The 19,871-nt window shown below is 36.5% G+C and overlaps 1 pseudogene; it reads left to right on the plus strand.

Moving 5' to 3' along the window:
- The first annotated feature begins 1,562 nt into the window (after positions 1-1,562).
- On the plus strand, positions 1,563-14,626 carry LOC127663275 (histone-lysine N-trimethyltransferase SMYD5-like; annotated as a pseudogene).
- The last annotated feature ends 5,245 nt before the right edge of the window (positions 14,627-19,871 follow it).

A 19,871-nucleotide genomic window follows, 5' to 3' on the forward strand; every position in this document is an offset into this window, starting at 1 on the left:
TCTGTCTATTTTTCTCACTTTCAGTAACCATATCTATCCACTAACACTCTGGTATCTAACTCCCTCTAAACTTAAGACTAACATGAAGTATAGTAACAAGATGGAAAGATCTCTATTCCTGTCTCACTGCTAAACCGTCAAAAGTGTATCATTTTTTGTTAAAAAGTCATCATCAAAGTTTGTCTGTACATGTTTGTTGTCTTTCTATGTTGTGTGACATTCCAGTCATACAAAAGGTGATGGTGTGGGAGATCCTGTATAGATGATGTCCTGAGATGTCCAAAAGCTGAAGTCTTGTCTTCTTCTGCTTGCTTTCAACATTTGATATTTTTTTCTTTCTTTTCTTTTTTAAATTAAAAATGAGTATGAACACCTTGTCAGTTTGTTTCTTAGAATAGCAGTGGAAACAAGTTAGTAAGAACGAATGTTTAACTGCAGATTTCAGTTGAAATTCTCTTAGAACAGGTATATCGCTCGAAACTTCTGTGAACACAGATCTTTAAGTATTCCAAGAATTCATTTTATTTTAGCTAAATAAAAATAATTTATAAATGATTTATTTTAGCGTGTGATTTTGAATGAATCTACTTTGACAAATTGATATTCAATTTCAACATCTGTTTCTATTAACAGCAAAAAAGAAAACCGTTCAACCGTTAGTGATGTGGGTTATCTTCATACACTTTTAATGCTCATGATCTGTGACCTATGCAATTTCTGAATTAGGAGAACGCCTACACTACCACATCACATTTATACGCTGTACTAAAGTACAGGGGTTTCAGTTAACTGGGGATGTGAATAATTTGACTTGCCTTTTCAGCAGATTCGTTCAATGTGAATAGTCAATGTGTAAAGAAAATACATTTTGCACATTAAACATTTTTGGTATAATTATTAACCTGCTTTGTTTATCTTCTGTTCTAATAAAATTTACACCATTTTAAGAGCGATTTTAATGGTTTCACAGGGTGTTTGCCAATGTTAACATGGGACATTCGTTTGAATGAGAACTAGCGATTAAATTTGTCAGAGCTGTAAATCGCATGTTGAAGTCTTTAATTTGCAATAATAATGCATCATAGGCTGAAATGTGTCAGTAAGGGGCATATACTCTTAAATTACTTACATTTATTAAAAGTTTTATAAGTTTAAGAAAATATTTTTTGTGAATAATACATATGCAGGTTGGTCTAGTGGTAGTGTGATCGTAACCATACATTAGACTTTAAGATTCAATTCCCCAGTAAACATCTGTCAATTGAATTAAATTGTTATAATATCCTTTACATTTCAAAGGTTATGTGCATGACAGTGTCGTATATTTATGATACCAATGATACTGCAAAAAAGATGATCTTTCAGAAGTGCAATTTTGTTTTTGTGTGGCCCATCCTGAGCAGTGTAAAGTGCGACCTGACCGACACCATGCCTGTCCACAGTATCAGGGATGTTCTCATCAGTATGCTGAGATTTGTTAATATAGATCATTAAGATCTACATATATTAACATCACAGTCATTGCTTTATTATTTGGTTATAACAGCAATTCAGTTGCTCTAAAGTAAACCCTAATTGTGTCCTTTTTATAGCAAAAGTATCTAGATGGACAAACTGACTGCCTCTGCTCCTGTATGTGACTCCTCTCTAATTTGACTTTATTTTTCGCCACCTTCAGTTGATGTATTGTAGTACTGAGTGCCGACAAGCTGCGTGGGAGCAGTACCACAGGCTCCTGTGTCTCGGCCCCTCCCATGATGACCCAGATCATCCAATCAATAAGCTGCAGGACGCTTGGAGGTGAGGCGTCTTGAGTATCTAGATATTCTCTCATGTACTGAAAGTATTATGCAGGACATTAACGACATTTTGAATTCCATTGCTTTATCAGTAATGGTAAAGCTTTGCTATGTAGGCTGTTGACGGAAATGCATTCTTTAGCACAATTACCTTGAATTATATGACTCTGCTCTTGCATTTCAGTTGATTTTAAAATCTGTTTTTGCATAATGTTTAGGAGATTTTACCATCCTCCAGAAACCTCCAGTATCATGCTAATGGCTAGGATGGTGGCCACAATCAAGCAGGTCATTGTTTCTTATATCTCATCTGTTTACATAATTGTTTACATAAATAAGCTTTCCATCACATGACTTATTTGTGTATCAATGCTAACAATCATTGTTCTCTAACTTTTGTATTCGTACAGGAAATGAATAGGAGGAGATAGTTCATAAATTATTGGGATAGAAGTTTCAGGTAAATAGAAAGTTTAAGGGTTAGTTCACCCAAAAATGAAAATAATCCCAAGCCATCAAGCCATCCTAGGTATATATGACTTTTTTCTTTCAGCCAAACATAATCAGAGTTATATTAAAAAATATCCTGGCTCTTCCAAGATTTATAATGGGAGTGAATGGTACCTTAGATTTTGAAGCCCAAAAGAGCACATCCATCCGTCAAATAAGTAATCCAAGCGGCTCCAGGGGGTTAATAAATGCCTTCTGATGTGAAGGGATGCATTTTTGTAATAAAAATATCCATATTTATAACTTTCTAAACTATAATCACTGGCTACCGGTAAAGGCCGTCCACGCGTTCACAAGTGAGTCGAGTTATGGCGTATGACGTAGATGTAGCGTAAGCTCCGGTGAGAAGTGACGAACACCAGTAATTATAGTTTATAAAGTTATAAATATGTATATTTTTCTTACAGAAATACATCGCTTTGCTTCACAAGACCTTTATTAACCCCCTGGAGCTGTATGGATTACTTTTTTGATGGATGGATGTGCTTTTTTGGGCTTCAAAATCTAAGGTACCATTCACTACCATTATAAAGCTTGGAAGAACCAGGATATTTTATAATATTACTCTGATTGTGTTTGGCTGAAAGAAGAAAGTAATATACAACTTGGATGGCTTGAGGGTGAGTAAATTATTGGATAATTTTCATTTTTGGGTGAACTAACCCTTTATAATCTTTCCCTTTAATGCCAAAGGAGCGTCTTCCATCCCTCATTTATATGTACATTTTAAAGTGACTCAATGTTATTCTATGTGCTGCCTCATCAGCACGGTGGAACTATAGGGATGAAGACTTGATTTTAAATATGGAAACTTGTTGGAATTTGCACACAGGTGGCAAATTAGTGATTTAATGATGTGAATCAATATGCCATGCTCTAAACATTATTCATTAAAAATGCCCAATAACACAATGTTTAGTTATTTTCAGGGACAGCTGACCTTGCTGCATAATCTGTTTACCACAGCTCTGTACGATAATCGTCTGAGTCAGGTCAGACTTCCATCCATCCATCCACCCACCCATCAAAAGTGTGTATTATTCATTGTCAAGGCTGACACTAGGAGAACTAATATCTTTGTTATATTTTTAAACAAATAGTTCCCCCAAAAATGAAAATTCTCTCATCATTTACTCACCCTCATGCATCCCATATGTGTAGGACTTTCTTTCTTCTGCAGAACACAAGATTTTTTAGAAGAATATCTCAGTACTGTAGGTTAATATACTGTAGGTTAATATAATGCAAGTCAACCAGCAAAACTTTGAAGCTCAAAAAAGCACAAAGATCCATAAATACAAAAATAATCCATACAACTCCAGTGGTTTAATCCGTGTCTTCAGAAGAGATATGACAAGTGTGAGTGAGAAACTTTATTTTCTATAAATTATCCTCCCTACCCAGTAGGTGTAATTTGTATGGATAATGTGAATCGGCAAAAAAAAAAAAAAAAGTAATCTATAGAAAAGTGCTTGGGAGGGCTGTTCGATAGTGGAGATTTATAGTAAAAAAGGACTTAAACATTGTCTATTTCTCACCTATCATATGGCATATGGATCAAACAATTGGAGTATTATCAATTACTTTTATGCTGCCTTTATGTGCTTTTTTGAGCTTCAAAATTTTGGACCCTGTTTACTTGCATTATATGGACCTACAGAGCTGAGAAATTCTTATAAAAACCTTATTTTTTGTTCAGCTGAAGAAAGTAAGTCATACATATCTGGGATGGCATGAGGGTGAGTAAATTTTTGTGGGAACTATTCCAAGTTTGCACAGTAATCATCCAATGCCAATGATCTTCAAATGAGTATCACAATTCTTCACCAAGTGTAATGCTGGAAGAACATAGTAGAACCACAGAAGGCATGGAATTAAAATAAGCCATAGTGTAGATATGCTGTATGTAAAGTTAATTTGTTCTGTGCTGTAGTGGTTCACTCCAGAGGGATTTCGCTCTCTCTTTACAATTATTGGGACCAATGGTCAGGGAATTGGTACCAGGTAAGATTCGACATATATGCAACATCACTTTAATTTACCTGTTTTTTTAAAGATGTAAAAGGGTTGCTTAATACAATGGTCACAAGGCAGCAATGTCTTCTATATACTGTATATATATATTTCTCAAGCATTCTAGTTTTATTCTTCTACACACAATTCTGCAATTTATTCAGCCCAAACCGCATAATGTAAAGACTTAACTACCATTCAAACATTTTGTTGATCATTTTTAAACTTTGTTTACGGTGTATAAAATTATTTTTGTAATCTTCATACAATAATTTAGGTAAAATGTAATAAAAAAAAAATAGAAAAGTTTGTCTTCAGTTGACTTATATGGTTAGAATGTTTGTCATTCAAAATGTAACAGACAATGATGACTTGATTATAGTGTTTTATATATATTTGCATTCTGAATTGTGATTGGTCCTGTTTCCTGCATTTATTTGCCTACTGAATTGTGCAGGCAGATCTCATGAAAATTACGTTATCATGGTAACATTTTGCAAAAAGAAATTATGTAGTTTGTTACATGTTTTGCTGCCATTTCCCAGTGAAATGTCCTGCAAGGGGCATCAAAAGTGAGTGAAATGGTGTTGTAAACCAGTAGGTTTTAAAGAGGAATGTTCGTTGGAGGTTTTAATCAGTAAAACTTACTTCCACAACCAAAAGTTTTACTTTAACCTAACCAATAGTGACCTAAAAGCAAATGAGAGGTAGACACAAAATATACATCCTTACACTAAACCAACACCTAAACCTAACCAATGGTATTCTAAAAAGACTCATCATTTTGTGTTGCTTGTATGACACTTTTGTCTTGCATATCAATTTGTGTGATTGTCTGGGCTGAAACCGCAGTTTTTAAAGTTCCATGTCCAACACTCAACAGGTGAGCTACCGCACAAACTAATCTCATTGGAATAAGTGTATAGTAGGTGGCTCTGTAATACAAATGTTTAAATGTATAATTTTTCAAATGATACATTAGAGTAAAAGTGTTTTAATATCATATAGCAGTGTGTGAGTAATAGAGTGAAAAATAATTCTTTATAAAGTCAAAATCAGCCATTGTTCTCATGATTTGTATGAAAGTGAATGAAACACATTTGTTGTAGTGCCTCTAGTGTTCATTTCACAACTGCACCCAAATGTAGAACGTGGCATGTAAAAGTCCTTTTGCAAAAATTGAGTTATAGTAGTATATAGTATATATTTCTATGACACTAGGTTGCAGTTGTGATTTTTTTCTCTTTCTTGCAATTATTTAACCATCCATAACCACCTTTAAACTGCCAAGACGTTGTTGTAATTTTTGGTGATTGTGATACACAGCTGATAGAAAACAAGACGTGTGCTGTGTCGTAACATTAGCTTTTCATTTACACAACCAAAGCCTAAAACCTAAGCCTACTTACAAATGTATCACTCTTATTGTGCTGCCTTGCCTTAATTGATTTTAAAATGATTAGCCTCTATGTAGTTCTCTTAGTCAGTGGGTGCATGCATGTGATGCACTGGAGCTTCCTGGCCAGCAGAGGGAGCAACTGGATTCTTTTATTGACCAGCTCTACAAGGACATAGACAAAGGTCATTTTTCCTTTTATACTTCCACCTGTTTATAGTTTACACACACACTGAACAGACTTAATCCATATATACTTTTTGACACTCGCTTTCTCAACCGCAAATGAAACAGAGACACATTTTACCACTTAGACAGCTGTAGATCTGTGAAAAATATTACTGTTTTGTGCAGAACTGGGAAATAAATCAGAAAGATGAAGGGTTTCATAGATCATGTTATTTTCTTTTACAGAAACCGGTGATTTCCTCAACTGCAAGGGCTCGGGTCTTTTCCTGCTACAAAGATCCTGTGAGAATTGTCTTTGTTCACATTAGCATATGCTTTAGTTTTTACAGCTGTGCTATTTTAATTTCACACAGTATTTGATTCTGAGTGGTGGAACGTATCACAGGTCACCTGAAAGGAGTACTGCCCTACAAAGCCATAATGCAGTAACTATTGCAGCACGAAACTACAAAAAATATGCTTCAAATTTTTCGACTATCAAGCCAAATGAGCAGCCGCACCTCTTTTTTAGTTGTTGTTTTTTTTCTTCTCTCCCCTATCTTATCACGTGGCTTGTTGAGTGCGTTACCGTGGAGACATAACGTGTGTGGAGGCTTCATGGCATCCACCACAGTGTCAATGCACAATTCACCACGCGCCCCAACGAGAGCGAACCACATTATAGGGACCATGAGGAGGTTACCCCATGTGACTGTAGCAATCCCCCCTAGCAATCGGGCCAATTTGGTTGCTTATGGAGACTTGGCTGGAGTCACTCAACACACCCTGGAATCCAAACTCGTGAACTCCAGGTGGCGCTGTTGTGCAAATTGCATGGCATCATCGTAAATGTATTTTAAGAAATAATATATTTTCTGCAAATTGCACGTGTTTTATGTCCGTTAAACAAGAAAAAAGTCTATATTCTTTTGAGAAATTCTATTATTATTAAGGTGTTGTGTAAAAGCCATTTAATCGTTCTCATTTGCTACATGTGGGGCTAACCCTTCATCCTCAATGATAATCAACAGAGATCTGGAGAACGTCATGCCCATGTGCAACGAGCATTTAACGATGGCCTGAGGGGCTGGTATACCTTTGCCCCTGAGCCAATTAAAATCTTTGATCCTATATATCAGCTCTCCGCCTATCTCTCACAGAACAAGCTGCTGGATGACAATCAGTCAGGCTTCAAAAGTGGACACTCCACTGAGACTGCCCTACTGTCTGTCATTGAGTCGCTGAGACAGGCGAAAGCTGAATCCAGATCATCCATTCTGATTCTGCTGGACCTTTCTGCAGCCTTTGACACAGTCAACCATCAGATCCTTCTCTCCACCCTCTCTAAACTTGGTATCACTGGAACTGTGCTTGACTGGTTCAACTCTTATCTCTCAGAAAGGTCCTTTGAGGTAGCATGGAGAGGGGAAGTATCCATGCCATACCAGTTACTTACTGGGGTACCTCAGGGATCAGTGCTTGGGCCACTTCTCTTCTCCATATACACAACATCACTGGGACCCATCATCCAGTCACGTGGTTTCTCTTACCACTGCTATGCTGATGACACGCAACTCCACTTGTCTTTCCAGCCCAACGACACCACAGTGACCGCTCGAATCGCTGCCTGTCTGGCAGACATCTCAGCCTGGATGAAGGAACACCACCTTCAACTCAACCCTGCCAAGACCGAACTCCTTGTCTTTCCAGCCAACCCGGCTGTTGAACACAACATCACCGTGCAACTGGGTCCAACTACAGTTTCGCCTTCCATAACGGTCAGAAATCTAGGGGTAACCATTGATGATGAGTTAAATTTCACAGACCACATTTAAAAAACTGCAAGATCATGTAGATTTACAGTCTACAATGTCAGGAAGATAAGACCCTTCCTCTCTGTACATGCCACACAACTGCTCGTTCAGTCCCTTGTCATAGCTAGACTGGACTACTGTAAGCTCTCATTGCAGGCCTTCCTGCATGTGCTATTAGACCTCTCCAAATGATCCAGAATGCAGCAGCACGTCTGGTCTTTAATGAACCTAAGAGAGCACATGTTACACCACTCTTTGTCTCTCTCCACTGGCTGCCGGTTCATGCACGTATTAAATTCAAGGCCCTGATGCTGGCATATAAAACAGTCACTGGGTCTGCTCCAGCATACCTAAAATCATTTATGCAGAGTTACGTTCCCACCAGAAGCCTGTGGTTGGCTAAGGAACGTCGCCTTGTCTTACCAAAACAAAGAGGTACCAAAACACTTTCCCGGACTTTCAGTTTCATCATACCACGGTGGTGGAATGACCTTCCCAACTCAATCCGGGAAGCTAACTCACTCTCTGTCTTCAAAAAACGGCTAAAAACACATCTTTTCCAAAAACACTTAACCGGTCACTAAAAAAAAAAAAATAATAATTATTTACATTTCTTGTTGCACTTAATTCTGTTTTGTATACTATTTTGATGATAGTGAAACTTTGTAATATGGCACTTTTTGTACCACTGTTTCCCTAAGATGATTCGCTGATGTTCTTCCTCTTTTGTAAGTCGCTTTGGATAAAAGCGTCTGCCAAATGAATAAATGTAAATGTATATATGATGTCTGTTGACATGAGCATCGGAAGTTACCGCTCTTGACTGCAGACCTGCGTGAACTTCATTGGTAAGTTTTAAAAGCAAATTAGTTTCTAATAGTTGGATTAGTTAAAGTGCACTGTTCATCATTTAATTGAGTTGTATGCCAGCGTTGAGGTGTTTTGTTGTAGGTGCATTGGTTTGTATTAGATTACAATGACTGATAAATATTGGGAGTATGTCATTTTGATTAGTTTTGTTATGCTGTTCATTTGAGTTAGTGAGATAATATGCAAACCCTTTGACGATTTGCCTATTTGTTATTTACATTCACGATCACTTGAGCTTTTTGACGTGGATGTGCATGTCTTAAGCCCTATCCGGGCGGCAATTTTTTCTCAGGGTGACGTATGTAAAAGTACATTTTCATGGCTCCTCTGTGATAAAACTCGGATGACAATTAAATCATGGGGACGAGCGAGACATTTTGTCGATCACATGATTGCGCTTGTTATATGGAAAATTCATCAATCCACAAACTGTTTCTTTTGTGTTTGCGTTTATATATGTTTGGCATTATGCTAAATTGACGATAACATTTTTTAAAGCAAGAGGGAATCACACTGCAAAGCACTGCGGACATTTACAGTGTACAATTTCACATACGGAGCAAGCCAAAATTCTTGTGAAGAGCAATTAAACGAATCAAGAAAATGTAGGGACAAGTCTGTTTATCAACGCAGCCAAATAAATCTGTCAATGTGGGTACGCAGGTTTCGTCACCCACATCACCTCAGTTGCGCCGCTTGCACTCTCTCCTAAGCGCACGCAAGGAGATATAGAAGCCGCACATATCAAGAACAGTAAAGTTAGTTAAAATGAAATTTGAGGAGCTATTGGAAAAAACGTTTTTCTTATGTTTTATCTATAAATAAAATGGACACCGTTTGGAATTATCTGTCTGTTTTTGGGGGCGGCTGTGGCTCAGGTGTAGAGCGGGTCGGCCACCAATCGCAGGGTTGGTGGGTCGAATCCTGGCCCACACAACTCCACATGCCAAAGTGTCCTTGGGCAAGACACTGAACGCCAAGTTGCTCCCAATGTCAGGCGAGCACCTTGCATGGCAGCTCTGCCACCATTGGTGTATGAATATGTGTGTGAATGGGAGAATGAGTCACAGTGTAAAGCGCTTTGAATACCATTAAGGTTAAAAAGGCGCTATATAAGTGCAGACCATTTACCATTTTAAAAAGTGGGGTGGAAATTAAACCTTTTAAATACGGTCATTAACCCGGGACTACTCGACCCATATAAACGAGTAGTCATGCAAGACCTATGTATAAATGCATTTAGTAAATGTTATTAAAATGTGATATATTACAATCTTACTACATTGCTGCCATAATAATGAATCATTTCAAAAGTTTACGTGATCTGGCTCCTCGTTTTTCTTTCTCGTCTACGTAAGAGTTCCCGTCAAAACGTCATTTTATTATTGTTAATTAATTTAAAGATTTCTGTTACACAATCCTCCAACCTTCACAACTGTCCATTACCGCCAGAGCTGTTACCACGTGCAGCGAAAACCTACGGCACTTAGTGGTCAAAAAGGTTTTCCAAAACGGCTTTTGGATTATAAATTCAGAGATGTGAATTCAGATGGTAATTAAATTACCACACGACCATGGTGTTTGTCAAAAAACAGTGGGTAATTTGGCCTGGAATTTTAAATAAATAAATAAATAAAATTAAATTAATACATTGTAAAAAAATCTAACTTCAATTTTGTAAGATACGCTAAATTTTAAAAGTTAATTGAACTATCTAATGTCGAAAAAGTTTAGTTTACTTAAAACAATCAATGAAGTTAACTTTTATGCCATTTAAGTCAGAGCAATTTACATTTATGCATTTTGTAGACGCTTTTATCCAAAGCGACTTACAGTGCACTTATTACAGGGACACAATGGTGGTGACTGTGGGGGATCAAACCAGCAACCTTCTGATTAACAGTTTAGTACTTTAGACCACTACACCACCACCGCTCCACCACAACTTACATTTGTTAAACAGTGCGCACATACAATATCAAGTTTGGCGGTGAAGGTAGAACATACAGGCTTTTAAACATGATCAGCTTGATCACCGACCCTCCAACACCCCCATTTGAAACGTTGCGCACCTCTGTGAAATGGAAGTATAAATGTTACTGTTGTAAATCTATAAAGCCAGGCTCTACCATGGAAAGTCAGGAATTTAAATCTTTGATTTTGACTCATATATTTAATGAGGTTATACATTTGTTAAAGTCATGGAAAGGTCTTGAAAATTCATGGGTCAAAATCTGGGGGAAACTTGTAAGGCTGAGCACTATGAACTTCACATTGTTGCACCTGCTACTGAAAATGCCCACTGGAGAAGCATTTTGGCTAAAGACACTACCCACAATCCCCTGCTCTTGAATTTATTTATGTGTGTTTGCTCAAATTGTGCCTACTTAAGGTCATATAAATATAAAATATAAATAATTTGTAAATAATCTGTTTTGAATTAATAGATTTGTTTGCTCTTTATGTGTTTTTAATTATGTTTTGCTGTTAAAAGTTGTGTTTTGTTTAAAGTCACCATCAGGGTAATTAGTGTTCACTTTAATGAAGTCTATTTATTTATAAAGTTAAATTAGACCAACTATTTGGTCTCTTGGTGGGGCTTAAAATATTTTGTATTATATTATTTTCAAGAATATTGATAATTATGGACATCTATACTTAAAAATTCAAGTTTGTAGAATTTAATGTTAATTGATATTTTTGAGTTTGCTAAACTGTTTTTGTATTAAGTTCATGCAACTTAAGATCCAACTTGAATTAAGTTGGTAAAACTAATTTGTCTGAAGTGGAGTAAACTCAAAAATGCTTTGCAGCTGCTTGCCTTACTTTTTTACTGTTTTACATTGTTTACATTATAATAAAGTTTTAATAAAATACATGGGTCTCTAAATATGGATTTATTAATAGGCATGTTTGGTATGTAATTCATAGAATTTTTTTCTTTCAGATGAATCGATTTGACTGGGATTCAGTTTTTTTTTTTTATCATTATTTCTGTGGGGCCTATGTCATTATTCAACTTAATTGTGAAAATACATAATTACATGGAAAATGTGGTTTAGTAGATGACAAAAAAAAAATTAAGAACGATATCACATGTATTTTATGAATTTAATAAAAATCAGATGACAGCTGGGACAAGTTACCTTCTTGCCTGTCATCTTATAAAACCGGCTAAATGTATTTCTAATGTTACGATTTAAAAGTAAATGCACATTGTTCTTAATGGGGGAATCAAACACCTTCTGCACGACTACTTTTTACTCAAATTGTTATTCTGATAATATAATAGGTAATGAAAATATTTGCATTACATTATAAGAGTTTAAAATTCGTCACTGCTGCGTGAAGAAGCATTTTCACTATAGTAAATTCCACTGTAGAATTGCTAGGCCTATATATTTTTTAACAAGTACACTCACTACATAGAGACTAAATGTGTCAAATGGATCAAACAATAACCACATCGGAGAATACAATAAAAGGGATGGATTGACAAACCATTGTTTTCTTCTTTTTTGGAATCGAAGGTGCCGGAACGCTGTTCTGTATGTAATTGCGGTTTCAAACCAACATGTCTGTCTTTTTTCTGTGGGACACAAAAGGAGAAGCATGAAATTATAATCATTGTGAAAGCTTTCAAGCTTCAAAAACATGCATAAATTAATCCATAAGACTCATGCACTATAGCCTATTCCAAGTCTTCCTATTAACAAACAATGTCTGTCTCCTTGCTGTACAAAAAGTTAAGATGTAATGTAATTTCATGTGTTGTCAAGGTAACCACAACTGTGTTCCCAATGCTGAGGCTTCATTCCCTGACAACAACTTCCTCCTCCACCTCAGCACCCTAAGTGACATCTGCCCTGGAAAGGTGCATGTTGGATAATAGATGCTAAAAGCCGACCCTATGTGGGGGGCCCAGTACTGTTCTAAAGCCTTGAGTGTTTTGCAGTCATAAAAATTATAGGCTACACTCTGAGAATCGGGGCAATTTTGACAGTTTGTCAGGTAGATTGAAATGACCTACATCTGCTGCCTGCCGTTCATGTTACAGAGATGTATTTATTTCATAGGTCAGATTTGTTTTTTTTTAAACTTCTTAGCCAATAAATGACAGCTTATTATGATGTGTTAACTTCACAATGTAGTCAAAAAAGAAAGCTTTTCAAATGTTGTGTGTACACATAATAACTCATTTAAATGGTTATACCATTCAGTATTGTTTCTTGTATGATCATTGTTTCCCTCAAGCCCCACTCAACAGGCAACCAAAAATGTTTAATTCTGTTATCATTTACTTTGTTGTTCAAAACCCAGATAACTTTGTTTCTTCCATGGAAAACAAAAGGAGATATATGAAACGATAGCTTCTGCCACCATGTATTTTCATTGTAAGGACAAAAGATGAAAGTGAATGGTGACTGACATACTGACTGAGATCTCTTTTTGTGCACCATTCCAAGGAAAAGCTATTTGGGTTTTTGACATGAGTGTGAGTAAATTATGACAGTATTTTCATTTTGGGATGAGTTATGCCTCTAATGACCATATATATTAACAAACAAAAATGTCAATTTCCTCAGAGTCACAATTTTGAGGAGAAAAAGAAAGATAATCTTTAAATGTTTATTCTTTTATTCATTTTAAACTTTTATTAATTTGCTTTCTTTATTGATGGATTGATTCCATCTTGTTCCTGCCATTAAAATAGCATATATGGCACTAAACAATACAAATACAGTAAAGAACAAATACCATAGACTTTAGCAAACAGAAATGACAAATTATGACACCTCATAAAAGAGCTACTAACATTTACTATTTTTCAAATAGATGCTAGTAACACCACATGGCCCATAAATTTGACCTATTGTGTTTTCAGAATATGACAGATTTAAAGGTATAGTTTGACCAAAAATGAAAATGTTCTCATCATTTACTCACCCCTTTGCCATCCCAGAGGTGTATGACTTTCTTTCATCTGCTGAACTCAAAGAGTTTTAGAAGAATTTCAGCTGTTTTGGTACATACAATATAAGTGAATGGGTGCCAAAATGTTTATGCTCTGAAAAAATTACATAAATCAGCATAAAAGTAATCCATATGACACCAGTGGTTAAATCCATGTCTTCAGAAGTGATTTGATAGGTGTGGGTGAGAAACAGATCCATATTTAAGTTCTTTTTACTATAAATTCTCCCTGCTCAGTCAATCTCCACTTTAACTTTCACATTCTTCTTCTTGTTTTTTTGGTGATTCACGTTCTTCATGCATATCACCCCCCACTGGGCAGGGAGAAGAATTTATAATAAAAAAGGACATAAATATTGATCTGTTTCTCACTCACACCTATCATATCACTTCTGAAGATATTAATTAAACCACTGGAGTCTTATGGATTACTTTAATGCTACCTTTTTGGGGAGTCAACATTTTGGCACCCATTGACTTGCATTGTGAGGACCTACACGGTTGAGATATTCTTCTAAAAATCTAAATTTGTGTTCTGCAGAAGAAAAAGTCATACACATCTGGGATGACATGAGGGTGAGTAAATGATGAGAGAATTTACATTTTTGGGTGAATTATCCTTTTAAAGACATGAGGAATCAAATTGTCTTTGATCTTTTAAACAGCACAAAAATACTGTAAGTTTCAGAACTCAAACCTTCCTCCTCTCTGCAAAAAGAGCATTTTTGTAAACCAAGCTGCAAAAACGACTCATTATCTATCTCCTCCACATTGTGGTGGCACAAAAAAACCCTTTTAACAACAATTCTGAGAGTTGTCAGACCTAGTGCTGCAAGGTTCCTGCCAAATCTTTTTAAAAAGAAAACAGTTTAAAAGCATTTTTATGACTATTTCTAAAGAGATATAATGTATAATTTAATGCCTAGTCATTATAAATGCAATAGAGTTGGTGCGTCATTGATTGTCTCGTCTCTCTCTCATGATTCTATCTCCCTCTCCTCCTGCTGGAAATTTGCATCAGCTACCTGGACTGCTGCCAGCAAGACAGGAGTCGTCATAGCCGACACAAGATCTTGACGTAAACAAAAGCAATCCCTTGTTTAAGCATTCTGTGTGAAACAGCCCAGAGTTTACCTCCTGAGAGTAACAATGGCCTTGGTCCCTGGCAGCAGCTCTCGGCCTGGAAAACCACAGGGGCTGTTGGGTTGCTGCTGGGCCTCTGCTCGCCTATTGATCATTTTACCTGTCAATCGGCAGCTGCTATGCTGCCTGGATTAACCAAAGGAGGGTTTGTTTGGAAGCCCCACTTGATCTGTATTCACTTTATTCCTGTGAAAAGACTCACTTGAAACATTGAAAAGAACCGCTGACCTTCTTAATTGTGAAGTCGGGATGAAAAACAGACCCCCTTTGGAATGGATAGATATTATTTATCTCTGTAATGGAATAAAGGTGGATTGGAAGACGGAGCAGCAGATTTTCAGTGTGTTCTGATTCAGTGGAAATAATGGTCTTGTCTTCTAAACACTAGGGTTTGAAAGATTAATGGCACTGAAATGTTCAGTATTGAGCCTGATTGAGATTAAACTGATACACTAGTGTTTCCTGCACAGTGCATTTATCTTGTATCTTTATCCTTTTATTTATTTGCTTTCTTCTTTGACTGATTCCACCTTGTTCTGGCCATGAAAATAGCCTTTGGGACTGATATGGCATTAAACAACAAGAAAATGTGAAGAAATAAAAACATGTCTGCACTGCTAAATCTCCAGCCAACGGTGAAAGAAAATGATTCAATGAATTTAACTCAAAGAAAGAGTCTTAATTTAATGTAATGAGATAGCATGAAATAATCCAGATGAACAAATAATAATAAATAGACAACTCTTCTTTCTGTTGCATTGTCTTCACCAGCTGCATGCAAAAACAAATGCAACTTGAACAGTGTAGTCCGATTCATGAACAAATAACTCTAATGAGCAGATTCTTTGAAATGAATTGGTCAAAACGCCGGTCGAAACAGTAAAAAAAAAATGTTTTGGTAAAAAATAAAGTTTTAATGATTTGCTTGCTGAATCTATCAGAATGGTTTCTGGCGTAAAATCTTTCTCACTAACTGGATGTTTATGACAACGGGTAATACCTTAAAAGAATATTTCACCCAAAAATGAAAATGTTCTCATCATTTATTACTCTCATGCCATCCCAGATGTGTATGACTTTCTTCTTCTGAACACAAAGTTTTTAGATTAATATTTCAAGTGAATGGTGACCTGAACTCAGAAGGTCCAAAAAGGACATAAAGGCAGTACAAAAGTAATCTATAAGACTCTACTGGTTAAATCCATGTCTTCAGAAGTGATATAATAGGTGTGGGTGAGAAAGCCTCCCTCTCGGAGGCTTGATTAGCCTGATAAGGTACCGGGTGTGTAAAATCACGACCCGGCCCCGCCCTCCGCCCTCTGCCCTGTCACAATTACATTCATTATAAATATAAAAAGAATCCAGGTGTTTTCCACACTTATAGAAATAATTCTCTATCCTCCCATGCATACTAAAGGAGAGTCTCTCGAAAGCTGCCCCCCATACTAGTTCTGAAAACCACTCATAAGTAGACAGTTTTCCAGGCGATTTCAAGCCTCTCAAAATGATTTGTCTGCCCAGCATGATACAGCACTGGATCCATTGAGATTTATATTTTCTTAGGTTACTTAAAGCCTGAGGATCACAGAGAAAATACAAACTGGGACAGAAGTCAAACTGGGTTTGTGATACCTCAGATATATAGTCATGCACCTCTCTCCTAAAATATTGAACTTTTGGACATAACCACAGGGCGTGAATAAAATTCCCCTCCTCCCTTTGGCATCCAATAGAACCTCTGCAAAATGTTTATTTGAATAAGATGTGTTCTTAAACCTCTAGACATCTTCTTGAGTTTCCAGATTAGCTTTTCTCATTCTTTTTCTTCAAATATACACCCAAAGTCTTTCCCCCATATTAACTTTAAGGTAGAACTAGTCATATTGTCCATGTGACTAATAAGCAAGGAATACAATTTTGAATCCTCATGACCAGAACCCAATATATTGAGAACTGTCTTAAAATGTTTATGCCAAGAGGAGGATGGACAGGAGAACCAAAAACGCTTGTGAACATATATCTTAAACTGCAAATATCTCCAAAATGGATTATTAGCCAGGCCAAATTTTTAAGTCTGACAAAAGAGATTAAAGCATTCTCCTCATAAAGATCCTCTAAGATGTATATGTATTTACATGACCCTGCCTTCCACAATACAGGGGATCCACCTATTAGCAAACTTGGATTGGCCCAAATATGTGCCGACAGGCTTAAAAAGGGGTCAGCCCTTACACAGCGTGAGACATTTCTCCAGACTTTTTGAAGATGGGAAATGATGGGATGATTACGCCCTGTCGGGGCAACATAGTTATTAGTAAAGAAGTGCACGGTATGAATGGACAAACAGATTTTTCCATAGCTATCCATGGAGGAGCTCGCTTCAGAGTTAGCATCCATTGCCCCTGGTGTCTCAAACTGAATGCATAAAAGAACAGAGATAGTTTGGGAAGACATTTACCTTTCCCTAGAGTGAAAGAAAGAGGGGAGCCCAGCTCAGTGTATCGTCTGCAATTTTTTCAAGCAGGGGGTCTAAGTTAACTTTAATGATATCCTTAAACTGATGTGGAACAGTGATTCCTCGATATTGTATTCCCTTGTCTGGCCATTTGAATATGCCAAGGGTTTGAGCTTAACTTTGTCCAGTTGACCTTTTACCCTTAAAGTTTTGAGAAAGAATAAATAATATTGAGCAATACTGGAATTGAATTAGCTAGGTTAGGGATGAATATTAAGATGTCATCAGCATAAAGCATACGTTTCTTAACCGAACTTTCAACAACTACCCTGGGAAAGCTGGTGTGCTCAATTATTGCTGCTGCCAAGGTTCTAAGGCTAAACAGAAAAGTAGAGGGGAGAGAGGTCACCCCTGTCTTGTTCCTCTGCCCAGTATAAAATATGGGGGGAAAAAGCTATTGTTTTAGATAGAGAGCTCAGCCTTTTTGAAGTCTGGACAATAGTTTACTCCGTAGTTTTATGCGATTAATTTTAATGTCATATAGGACAATAATAGCAATTGATAGTAAATAGTCATATAGGATGCAAATGATGATTCATGTTGACTTAAAGTACTCAAGACCAGTTAACTTCATAATCTGCTGGTAAAATCTTATGCATGATTGGGTTAAATCAGGTAGTATTGGCTTTACCATCAACCAGTCGATACACCTGCAGTTTGTCATTGGAAATGTATCAAAGTCTGTTGAAGACTTGAGTGCTTTGCTCATCTCACTGATGGTAGATCTGTCGTGAATAAGCTGTTCTTGTTGCCAAGCTGATGAGTTTTGCCCCACGACTCTCTTTTTGATGTCGAGTGAGGACGATCTGCCATGTTGCAGAAGGTATGAAAATCCTGGCAATCCCATTTTATACCTCTTGTCATAATCCTCCAGCTTTTAATACTCTCATCCGCTGTTTATGAAATTAATCTAGCAGCACTCACTTTTGCTCTCTTCTTTTCACGGATGATGTTATTGACAATTTGTACGTGTCTTCCTCATCAGTCACATCTGTCAAAATAATTAAACATTTAGTGGAGCAGACACTAAATAAAGCATAATCAGGATCCTTAAAGCAAAACTAAGCATAATGACAGTGTCTTCTAGCTTTGAAGAACGTTTTTTGTTTTTTTGACAAACTACTGCTGATTTTAGTGGTACTTGCATCACTATCAATAGTTACTCATACAGGAGGTAAGGGATTTGAATAAACCCCTGACCCATAAGTATTAAAGAGCTGTTCACCCAGAATGGAAAAATCTGTTACTCTAGAGGTCATTTTTGCCAATAAAGATATCAAAGGTGGTGGAAAAGTCACCTTTTGGCGAGATAGTTTGTAAAACACATTTACACAATGTTAAAAATCCTTACTATGACAGTTACTGACATAGAGGCTACAAGAGTCCAAAATGAACAAAACCCCAGTTGCAGTTCATTGTTCAACAAAAATCACTGTAATAACCAGAAAAATGTTCCACTTTCAACTATAAACAAGCCCAAAACACAAATGGGACTCTTATTTTGAAATGGGAACTTTTTATAACCTATATATTGACCAGATTAATGTTTTATATACATATACAGTAATGCGCAAAAGTCTTATGCACATTATATTTTTACAAAAACATTTGTCTTAAATGGTTATTTTATATATTCTGCTTTAAGTGTATCAGTAGAAAATATACATTTTAGATTTCAACTTTCGCTTTGCAAACAGAATTTAATAGAAGAAGAACTAGGAGCCCTACAACAGATGGTATGGTCCTCATTGAGCCAGGGTTTAAAATGTTTTGAATCAGTCTAGGATTACATGAAGAGACAGAAGCAAAACAGCCTATATAGATAGGAACATCCTATATGCCAACAACCAAGAAAAACTAGGTGTACCTAGGAGAATTGGTGCTGTTTTGAAGGCAAAGGTTGTCACGCCAAATATTGATTAATTGGAAACTAGATCAATTGGTAAAACCGAGATGTTGGTCTACGTCTAATTTTCTCTCCTTCAGGCCTTTCCAAACTTGTATGACTTTCTCTACGGAACAAGAAAGAATATATTTAAATGAATTATCTCTGTCTGTCTTTTTAATAAATTGGCAGTTGATAGTGCCTCACTTCAAAGCTTAATTAAGAACCCAAATGCATCATAAAAGCAGTTCATCCAACTCGTGCATCAAAGTTTTCTGAAGGCATACGATAGGTATTGCGAGAAACAACCCAAAAGTTAAGACATTTTTCAGTGAAAATCTTGACAGCCATTGCGGATTCATAAGTGCTATGAGAGAAGCTTATTCACAGTGGTTTTCACGTTCACACAAAAACTTGCATTGTTTAGTGCTTAAAATAACATGAACATGTAGGCCACTGTGAAAGAGCTTCTCTCAATTTATACGAGTTTGGAATGGCATGAGGGTGAGTAAACTTGGACTGAAATTTTTTTCATCTGGTGAATGATAAAATGGACCAAAAAAAAATCCTATAAACTTTTATTGAAGGAGCCATAAGACTTTTGAGGCCTCTTTTGACTATTTTTCACCCTAGGAACCACTTAGCAACAATTGCATAGCAACGCCCTGGTAACAACCCTTGCATTGTAGCACAGAAAACAATTTTGCACCACTCATATTTTCTTCTGAAAAAGTAATAATCTAGTTATACTCTAGATGTGCTATTTAATTTGCTTTATATTACT

This window comes from Xyrauchen texanus, chromosome 23 (genome assembly GCF_025860055.1).
Source record: "Xyrauchen texanus isolate HMW12.3.18 chromosome 23, RBS_HiC_50CHRs, whole genome shotgun sequence".
NCBI classification, from domain to species: domain Eukaryota; kingdom Metazoa; phylum Chordata; class Actinopteri; order Cypriniformes; family Catostomidae; genus Xyrauchen; species Xyrauchen texanus.